The sequence below is a fragment of the Aulonocara stuartgranti genome, assembly GCF_965226115.1.
Source record: "Aulonocara stuartgranti genome assembly, chromosome: 18".
Lineage (NCBI taxonomy): Eukaryota > Metazoa > Chordata > Actinopteri > Cichliformes > Cichlidae > Aulonocara > Aulonocara stuartgranti.
Genome location: NC_138954.1, coordinates 17719430 through 17731120, shown reverse-complemented (window position 1 = coordinate 17731120; position 11691 = coordinate 17719430).

Sequence of the window (11691 nt, the reverse complement as noted above, 5' to 3'; positions counted from 1 at the left end):
ATAATAACAATAGTAAGAATAACAAAAGTCCATCTCAGTGCTTGTTTGCACATGCTGATATCAAGAGATCATCTTCCATGATAGCTAAGCATCTGGCAAATCCCACCAGTGTTCACATGCGGTTGACGTATTGGTGGTCTTGTAATAACAGACACATTGGTTCAACACCAGCAAATGAAACAGCTAAAAGACACCCAAGAGGGACAAGCAGTGCATGTCATGAATTAGCTAATGTTAGCCATAATTAAAATGTGCCAAGAAAAAAGAAATGCAGGTGTTCTCACAGTTGCCACTCAGGTGTGTATTCCCCTCAGATAAACACCCACAATCTTGGAAGGACAAGAATAATATGGCATATACAAAATAGATGAAGTGAGAATATAAGATTTCTGTGAATGGTATTTTGTTTCATTGCTTTCAACACACGGTGATCAATCTGTTTCTTTTCCTTTACTTATGAAATAAATTACACAGCATAAATCAAATATGGCCACGAGTCAGCTAGCTTTCACATAAACTTAAAAGAAATGAGTGCAATTCCAGCCCTGAGCAGGAACCTGCAGAACTCCATTTGTCAGGGCTGAAAACACAATACACACATAATTACCAAATCAAAACTGGACTTGAGGAAAAAGTCCACAAGCGTATCCTTCATCAGAAGGATCCACATTAGAATGATTTGTCCCCTCTCAAAAAAGTGTTTACAGTCACAGATGATAAATGCTGAAGCTACAGTACTCTGTCTGTCTTGAGTCACCCCTCATTTCTTTATATTGTGCTTGGAAAATGGGAAATAGCTGCAGAGAATTATTGAAACATAGAAATATAAATGGAAATGTAGCATATAAGGCAACATTTGTAGTATTGACACTGAAAAACAATATTTCCTATGATTGCTTTCTGTTAGTGCAGATTTATTGTAATTTCTTTAACTAATCTTCAGGAATAGTTTTCCAGGCTTCCTCAAAGATGTTTAAAGCTCTTCTCTGGATGATGATCTGTTGTTCCGTTCTCTGTCGAGATGATCCCACATTGTTTCAATAAAATTGTCCAGGCTCTGTAAAGGCGTGATGACTGACTGACTGATAGTGTTCTACTGTGTGTTCTCTGTCAACGTATGCTTTTACTGCATTGGCAATGTGTTTGTCGTGTTGAAAAATGAAGCTGCTGCCAATCACATGATGTTGCATGGTGGATCATAATCGGAAGGTACTTTCATTTTTTTTTTTTACACAATCCACTACATAAACCGAGACTCTATGATTCACATCAGTTAACTGGTTTTGACTCTATCTGAATTTTGTTAAGATGGGGATTATTTGTCATAGTCTCTCTTCACGATTGTAAGCTCGTTAATCTGGCACAGTTTCTCTGTAGTCACCTCGATCTGTATTTCAATTTCTGCTGAGCAGCACCTCCTAAATTAATCTAAAAGATGAGCACTGCTGATGTTCAGAGCCAAATAAGGCACAGTGCATTTAAACAAAATAAAAAATCAGCAACCTTTGATTTCTATTCATGGAGCTGCATGTGCTGGTTTGGATATATATCTTTTCGTGCTTATACAATTATACTTTCTTTAGATCTGATTGAAGGTGTGCAGTATTCCAGGAGGACTTCTTGGCCTGTTTGTGCCAGGTATATTGTAGGATGAGAGCAGAGCCATCGTGCGGTATAAATGTGTTATTCTCTCTGCTTTTGATTGCTTCAGGTGTAAGTGCACAGTCACATTCTGCTAGCCCTCATCTTCTGAGAACAAAGAGGTCTTTTGGGAGTTCGTGCCACAAGGCTGTACTGCAAGGGCATCAGATATGGAGACAGTAGCCAGCTTCCTGATGTATGTCTCTTTACTAAAAATCCTTTTATTTCCTCTGCCTGCCTTTCTGTTTCAGGCTCTTACTCATTCATCACACACACACAAACCTCAGACTGCAAGACATGAAACAGCTGAGTATCAGAAATGATATAAAACAGCTGACATATTTACATTGCAAAATTGTTATCTGAATAACAGTTTGATGACTAGGCAACTTGAGCTCTTTGGAGCAATTAAAATCTTTTCCACCACATGTCAGTTGTTTTACTTCTTTCTAGAAAGCTCATCTATAGAATACATGAACCTTAGCAGGCTGAATTTATACAGACACTTTGATCCACGCCTCATATTTGGCTTCTCTTGTAAATTGAATGGTGAGAAATGTCACTCTGGCTCTGTCTCTCTCGCTCACTCTCTCAAGAAAAGCTGCAAAAAGATTTCCACAGCCTTTAATTCTCCAGCCAGCTGGGTTTTCAGAATCTGCTGGTTTGGGCCAGAATGGAGACAAGAGGATAGAAAAGATGAATTAAAAACTGTACAAGAAAAATATGCAAGCTACAAAATGAAAGGGACGGAATGAGATTTCTCTGCATGATATTTCTTACTATAACAATCACACTAATTCAGCACCAGCAGGTGAAATAGCCAAGAGAAAGCCAAAAGGAAAAGGTAATGCATGTTGTCAATTAGCAAATGTCAGCCATAATTAAAATGTGCTAAGAAAAAAGACAAACAAAAAAACAGCAGGTTTTTCTGTCATTCAGATGCGTGCCTACATCAGAGAAACTGCTACATCTTGGGAGGACTTCTCTGTGTGGTATTTTGTTTCATTGCTTTTGGTCACAGATGTATTTCTTCTCCTTTTTTCGTGAAATAAAATACAATGAATAAATCAAATTTAACCACAACTTAGCTAGCTTTCACATATCCTGAAAAGAAATGTGTCCAAACGTGACCTCCGGCAGCAACAGAACATACTAATAATTACCAAATCAAAACTGGCCTTGGGGGTGAAAAATCCACAAACCTATCCGTCATTCAACACATTTCAAAACATGCTGCAAGAGATAAATGCAGAAGCAATATAAATGCTTTGAACATGATTCATTTCTTGATGTACTTGCCATCGCACTGACAGCAATACCACTGTTTTTGACTGTATCCTAATAATAAAAAATGAAACGGCCATTTAATACTGTTTTGCTTTAAAATAGCAATTTATTTGCAGTCATTGTTTAGAAAACTAAATAATTGTGCAAAATATTTAAGGCCTAGAGACGAGCCTGCAACCATCTAACGACTGCCGGTCACGTGTGAAATCTGTGTATTCTACAATACACACATTGATAATTTTAATTACTTACCTGTATTGCCTAATCACATTTCTGTTGTGTGCTCATGCACCTTGTAGAACAGAGTTTAGTGTGGAAGAAGTACCAAAAAGGTGGAACTGAAAAGCTAAGTGAGAAAAAGAAACTAAAAATAGATGCAGCAAAATGTGTCAAATTAACTGGCATGTTAGCTGTCGGGCTGCTGCTGCTTCACCGTCAACAACAGCACCAGCAGCAACTAATAACCAGCCCTAACAGTCACAGGAGGCTGCTGCTGCTAGCAACAGCTGTGGAGAAGTGCAGAAGGAGGGACAGCAGTCCCAACAAAGGGTGAAGAAGAGACAGAGGAAGAAGAAATTAACATGGTAAGAAAATAGATGGAGAGATTCAAGGATTCAGATAAAATGCATGGCTAATTTGACCATGAGCCACGTTTTTAATTGTCAATTATCAGCTTCATTTATCTGACTGGGAAACTATGTTTATGTTACATGTGCTGTTGTAAAAATGTAAAAATACAGTTTGGTGAGTGATTACTGGCAGCTGCTAACGTAAAACTGGTTGCAAAGGTGTATCAGGTGTAGTTTCCAGGGATGAAGCTGACTTGTCTGCAAACACTTGCAAACTACACCCAAAAAGGTTTGAGCAGAAAAAGTGAGAAACTGTGAACAGTGCAACATAAACCAGAAGAGGAGAACATGTTCCTTCTAAGGAAATGTTGGGGCTTGACTGCAACCAACATGTTTCAGCTTTTACTTTGAAGGAGACAACTCTCAGTGTGCATCCCATTTTTCACACTGCTGAGATTAGCATGTGAGCTGGTGGCCTTGGTATTCTACTAGCAACCCTTTTGCAACCAATTTCACCTCGCAAGCAACCACTCACTATCCAGTCATTGCAGATTTTTCCTAACAATAGGTGGTTGCCAGGAGGTGGCTGACTGATTTTTAGCCCTGCGTGATTGAGTACTAAAGCAAAGCATTTCAGATTTGATTGTAGGACCACTCCTCTCACTACAGTTTTTAGCTTATTTTATTTTCATTTAGAATTGTGTTCTAAAATGTAATTGAATTCAGTGTAATTTCCATATTTTCTTCCAGTAACAATAACTTATATATATATATATATATATATATATATATATATATATATATATATATATATACACATACACATACATACATACATACAGGGAGTGCAGAATTATTAGGCAAGTTGTATTTTTGAGGAATAATTTTATTATTGAACAACAACCATGTTCTCAATGAAGCCAAAAAACTCATTAATATCAAAGCTGAATGTTTTTGGAAGTAGTTTTTAGTTTGTTTTTAGTTTGAGCTATTTTAGGGGGATATCTGTGTGTGCAGGTGACTATTACTGTGCATAATTATTAGGCAACTTAACAAAAAACAAATATATACCCATTTCAATTATTTATTTTTACCAGTGAAACCAATATAACATCTCCACATTCACAAATATACATTTCTGACATTCAAAAACAAATCAGCGACCAATATAGCCACCTTTCTTTGCAAGGACACTCAAAAGCCTGCCATCCATGGATTCTGTCAGTGTTTTGATCTGTTCACCATCAACATTGCGTGCAGCAGCAACCACAGCCTCCCAGACACTGTTCAGAGAGGTGTACTGTTTTCCCTCCTTGTAAATCTCACATTTGATGATGGACCACAGGTTCTCAATGGGGTTCAGATCAGGTGAACAAGGTGGCCATGTCATTAGTTTTTCTTCTTTTATACCCTGTCTTGCCAGCCACGCTGTGGAGTACTTGGACGCGTGTGATGGAGCATTGTCCTGCATGAAAATCATGTTTTTCTTGAAGGATGCAGACTTCTTCCTGTACCACTGCTTGAAGAAGGTGTCTTCCAGAAACTGGCAGTAGGACTGGGAGTTGAGCTTGACTCCATCCTCAACCCGAAAAGGCCCCACAAGCTCATCTTTGATGATACCAGCCCAAACCAGTACTCCACCTCCACCTTGCTGGCGTCTGAGTCGGACTGGAGCTCTCTGCCCTTTACCAATCCAGCCACGGGCCCATCCATCTGGCCCATCAAGACTCACTCTCATTTCATCAGTCCATAAAACCTTAGAAAAACCAGTCTTGAGATATTTCTTGGCCCAGTCTTGACGTTTCAGCTTGTGTGTCTTGTTCAGTGGTGGTCGTCTTTCAGCCTTTCTTACCTTGGCCATGTCTCTGAGTATTGCACACCTTGTGCTTTTGGGCACTTCAGTAATGTTGCAGCTCTGAAATATGGCCAAACTGGTGGCAAGTGGCATCTTGGCAGCTGCACGCTTGACTTTTCTCAGTTCATGGGCAGTTATTTTGTGCCTTAGTTTTTCCACACGCTTCTTGCGACCCTGTTGACTATTTTGAATGAAACGCTTGATTGTTTGATGATCACGCTTCAGAAGCTTTGCAATTTTGAGACTGCTGCATCCCTCTGCAAGATATCTCACTATTTTTGACTTTTCTGAGCCTGTCAGGTCCTTCTTTTGACCCATTTTGTCAAAGGAAAGGACGTTGCCTAATAATTATGCACACCTGATATAGGGTGTTGATGTCATTAGACCACACCCCTTCTCATTACAGAGATGCACATCACCTAATATGCTTAATTGGTAGTAGGCTTTCGAGCCTATACAGCTTGGAGTAAGACAACATGCATGAAGACGATGAAGTGGACAAAATACTCATTTGCCTAATAATTCTGCACTCCCTATATATATATATATATATATATATATATATATATATATATATATATATATATATATATAGATAGATATAGATCAAGGATAAAATAGAACAATGAATGATTTCCAAACATCCATCCATTCTCTTTTTTGGCTGGAGCCTGTCTAGGGATATTTTTCCTTATCATTATTTTTCAAAGTTAAAGGTGTTGCATCCTCAGCTTATGAAACATAATGTATTACCAATGATTGTAATGCCAATGCAGTACCTGCCTTTGCCTGTAAAGAGCATTCATATCCTGTTTTCTCACATGTCAGCTTCCTAATTCGAGCCCTTTACCTATCAACCTACACATCTGAGGTACTCCTTCAGTGTCTCCGTGGTTACAGACACCACCTTTCTAATCTACCGCTCACATCAGCATTGCTAATATGCATGCATATACTGTTGAGGGACTGATTTATTTAAAGGGTGGGCTAGATAGAAAATGACACAGTTTAATTTTCTCACTGTTTTTATTTATTTATTTTTCCTAAATAGTGTATGAACTGTTATTCAGATGTTTTGTGTTTATCAAAGAAATCCAGTGTTATAATGCAGGCCTGTGAAAACCCCACCAATCAAACATTCCCCTGTGACTACAAATGTTACAAAAGTGGGAAGGAAGAGCTCTGTTTTAACAGGAAGAGACTTCCATGAGGGGCAGCTATCTACTTCTGCTGGTGAGGGGGTAAAAGGAAAGAGAAGAGAAAGAAGACAACCACAGAGATACTGAAGTATTGACAACTAGAAACCATTTATTTATGTTTATGAAGCCATGAAGTAACAGCTGTTACGCGAGTGTGTTTCTGTGTGAAAGCTTAGCATGGATCAATAGCCATCAGGTGCATGAGATTGAAGTCCAGCAAGCTCCCACTGTGAAATCCTCTTAAAGCTTCTGATAGTTCAAGTAATCTGGGAGAGGCAACAAGTGTGTGTTTGCGTCTAGTCCACGTGCCCTGTCGCCTCCAATAATGGCGGTCTTCCAGAGGGTCACGTGCCTCGCCGACTTTGAGCTCTTGAAGTGTTCGCCATGCAGCGCATAAGATCAGTGACAAGAAAGAAAATAAAGACACACACACACACACACACACACACACACACACACACACACACACACACACACACACACACTATAAACACAGAAGCATCGGAGCCAGCTAACCAAGTAGACACTTCATGTGTCAGATCTGTCGCATTAATTTGAACTTTTTCTCATTTTATCTAACATTCATTTCAGTGTGTACATGTGGCCTGGGAACACTGGTGGCGAATTAGCTGGCTATTTTATAAAAAGACCTTTATTTGGCAGCAAAAATGAAAGTAAGAACACCTGAAATACTGGTAAGAATCCTCCACACCACACGACTAAAACACCCCTGTTTGTTCAGATAATGTAGTCTTTCCAATAGCGTTTTTTTTTTTCATGGTACTTTCAGATCATTGGGAACATGTTTTAAAACCTTGTGTCAGTTTGCATTACCATATTGTACCAGTTAACAGTGAAATGATGAAAGTTATTTCCCACAACTTTAATTAAAAATAAATCTTGATGACAGATTAGCAGCATTCATTATACACGAGACCTTGAAGCAGACCAAAAGCAGATTTCATTGTCTGTTTTCCACGAGTCTTTATAAAAACTATAGATCAGTAGTAAAATGACAAGTAGTCAAAGTATTTGTGTGTCACACTAAGTGAAATATCCAAATGTACAGACTTAAAGATAAAATAAACTCCTTATCAAATAATCTTGGGCAGATAGTAGCAAGCAGACAATAAAGGGATCATCACATTGATTTAGATGTGTGCTGTATGTCACCACAAAGCCTATTTTAAATCTGTGAAGAGAGAGAAAAGTGAGCGAGATCTATGCATAAATAAGCGATAGAGTCAGAGATGCCTGTGATGCTGGTCAACAGACACCTATACAGTGAATATTGAGTGGGTCTGATCTAGGAAACAGGCCAAAACAGAGCTGGCTGATTGGAGGCCTAACGGATGAGACTCAACAACACTTCGAAAGGCTTGATGTTGAATAGGAACTGGATATTGAATTTCAAAGACACAAACAACATTCAGCAGGCAGAGAGGGCAGAGCTTCCTCTTATGTGCGCCCTGTGTTGCTGTTCTCATAGGAGCCATACACTTGTCTGTGCAAGGCGGGGCCAGTGATCAATAACTAGGAGAAAGTGGCCGCTTGCCTTGATCCTAATTAGTGCAGGGTTAGAGCAGATTAGCTTGCACCTGAGCCCTATCTCAGCCTTTTTCAAACAACAACTCCCTCCCAATCAGGCTACCTAGAAGCACCAGTGTTATTCAGGGATGTGCTTGAGTTGTTGGGAAAAACAACTCTGTCTGCATATGAATAGTATCAATCTTTTCCACTCATTTTGCTTTATTGTTTGTTTGGGTTTGGGAATATCAAATTTAGGCCAAAAGTGGGTGGGTCTATCACAGAAGGATGTGAGGAGGGTGAGAAGCAACAATCTACCACATGATAATAGTTGCCATCATGGCAACAGAGGGATTATCTGCAAACTGTTGTTATTTCAGCCAAACTCAGGGAATGTATAGGAAGAGGAAACAGTAAGGAGATTAATATATGGCTAAATAAAGTGGAAGACCTAAAAAAAAATATCTACAACTGATGGACAGTATCTGAAAGTCATCCAGAAAAAGGCCGGATGCAGGACCTGAGAGATGTATCTGGTTGATCTGTGCACTGAAGCCTCATCAGAAATGGTCTCCGTGGAAGGGTGACTGTCAAGAAGGCATTTCTAAGGAAGGGGAACGGTGAGATGAGGTATGCCAGATTAGAGAAAAACTGGACTGAAAAATCAGCGGCAACAGCTTTTGTGGAGTGATGTGTCCAAATGTGAAATTTCAACATTATCAAAGCAGACAGTGAAACAAAAGAAAGCCAACATCCAAAGAACACCTCTGAATGTCATTCAAGGCAGCAGTCGGGATTCAAACAGGGAACCCTTCTTGCTGTGAGGCGAGACGCTATTGTAAAGCCATAAAATAAAACAAAATAAATATGCAGAGGGAATGTCATTGGTGTCAGTGTGATACAATTTGTCAACACAATCAACCTGAAGAGGCTTTGGTGCAGATGTTTACTGAGACTGAATGTCTGTATGAGTGTGAGTTTGTTTGTACTGTCAAGAAACTCACACATAAACTAAAAAAAAAAAAACTAAACTAACTTAAATATTTTCAATTAAAAAAAAATCCAAAGTAAAATAAACAAATCCACTTAGGAAACTCACTGAAACTAAACTGAAATGAATAAATGAATTCAAAAATAATATTACAATACTACAGCCCTACTAACTAATATAGAAGGGGTTTTTTTTCCCCTGTAGAGAAAGGTCATCGATTCCAGTCTTACACTTAGCTTCGAAACTCAGCTTCTAAGCGGAGTTGTTGGGATACAGAAACAGAAACATTAACTGTATATTTTACATTCATATCATGAAACATCATTTATATACAAATTTTAGAAAAGCAAAACTATGTGTGAAGTTTGCACATTCTCACTTTGTCTGAGTAGGTTTTCTCAGACTCCCTGCAGCAGACTAAAGACATCAATGTTATTTTGTGACTTTAAAATTTGTATTAGGTGTGAATGTGAGCGTGAATGCTTATCCAGTTATCTATTTGTGATATATGGTCAAGAAAATGGTTGGATGCAGGAGTCCCAAAACTGATCCAGCCTGCGATATAATATATGCAATTCATACCTAGACATAGAATACGATGGTTTGGGGGTACTGTATATATACTGTATATACTGCAAGGATAAACAGCAATTACAAGGTTTTTGTACTCAATAGTCCCCAATCTGTTGCCTAAAATGAATAGCTGGTTTATTTTATCACACACATTTTACAGGTCTGTCAAAAAGCCTGTATCAAACCAAATCTAGTTTGTAAGCCAGAAAAACTGTGACAAACTGTTTAACTGTAAGAAAATAACTGGTCAGTTTTTATGTTGGTAATTAGTTTGTGCTGGGGCGGCCATGTTTTTACAATTCATCCTACATAGCTTTAACTTTATAAACAATAGATCCTTTAATATGTAGTTACTTTTTTAAGACTTGCCCACTTATTATTGCAATGCCTTTTATATAACCAATATGTAAACAGAAGTTCTTTGGAAAAAAATGAACACTGAAATGGCAGAATGAGTCATGTCATGCCTAACACTGACAAGCTCGATGTAACTGTAAAGGTACAGTATGTCTCTGTGCAATTTTCACAGCTCCTCTACCAGCCTGACCTGGTTTGGTCTGACACTTCCTCTTGTCATATGCATGTATACAGAATGAAAAATCACACCAGCACAAATACAGTACAAGACACACACTCTCAGGCGCCTTACACCTCTGATGCAAGCACATGTAAACATTAGTCCAGCTGCCAATCAAACATCAAATCAAACATCTTTTTTTTTGATGTGCAGAGACTGCAACAAAACAAGTTATGGATTCTATCATGCATATAGTTCCTCTCATTAAAAGCAATATGTGGCTTTAAACTGTTAGGTCAGGTATGTATGACTGCAAGTGCAAATAGCGCTTTCTGATGATGTGTCTGTTTATAGAAGTGGCAGGATACATTCTGAAGCGTGCAGGGTTATATTCTCTGCTCAGATTTAGTCAAAAGCTGCAGCTTCTGGCAGCTTCATAGATGGTCACAAATGGGTTTCTCAAGGCAAAAGAAATTAGATATTCTTTATTGGCCAAGTCAGTCATCTGATTACAACCAACAGAGCACGATTTTCAGTTAATGCAGAGAATACTGAATGAGGACAAGCCCGCAAACAAGGAGCAACTGAAGGCAGCTGCAGAGCATTTTATACAAGGGAGCAGCATAATTCTTCTATTTTATTTTTTTCCAAAGCACTCTGCTGGTACAGAGGCAGAATTATCAAAACTGTATCATTCTATAGATCCAACTGCATACATGCCACCTACTGTCTTAGTCTGCCTTCTCGCTCAGAGACAGAGACAGAGAAACATCTCCTGCCTTTCCACCAAAGATGGCAAGTCTGTTAACCTTAAGGCTTTTGGAGCAGTCAAGAACTTTTCCACACTTTCCTCTTGCCCACTGCATTCATGAATGAGCTGCAGGAGTTGGCAGAGTAGCTGTCCTCTCTCTGGCAGCCTCGCTCACATCAGCTCCAGAAATGACTGTATCAGACAGTTGAGATTTCTCTTAAGTGCCTCTCCATGTACTTTTCTCCTGATGACAAATGGGACCTGGCCTTACCTCTCCTTAAAGGGGGCTACCAATAATAGAAAAGGAAATGAGGAAATCTAATCATGGCAATGGTGATGATGACATATATTATAAGATACAGTTGATATGCTTAATTGATTTTAGATGCTAATTGATGAACAACAGCAGCACAGTGGGAGGGAGGGAGGATATTATGGATGTGGGGGTTTTTTATTCTTTAACCAATGTGGGCCAGCTGCAGTGTGTTTGTGGTTTTATATTTGGGTTTGCGGTGCTGCAATGCTGTGTGAGCTAAAAAATTTATAATCAGCGCTGAAACTACAGCGTGCATGAAACGAACCAACCCGAAGAGCCTCCCCTGAGACACCAAAGATAGATTACGTACCTGTGTGAGTTCGCATGTGCTCGCCGCTACATTCGCACACACACATACACGCACGCTCTCCTGGGATAACTCTTTTTATGACTGTCATCATATTAACATAACACCGTCTAATGCACATAACCTTCCAAAGCTAATTTGAATGACTCCTAACCCTC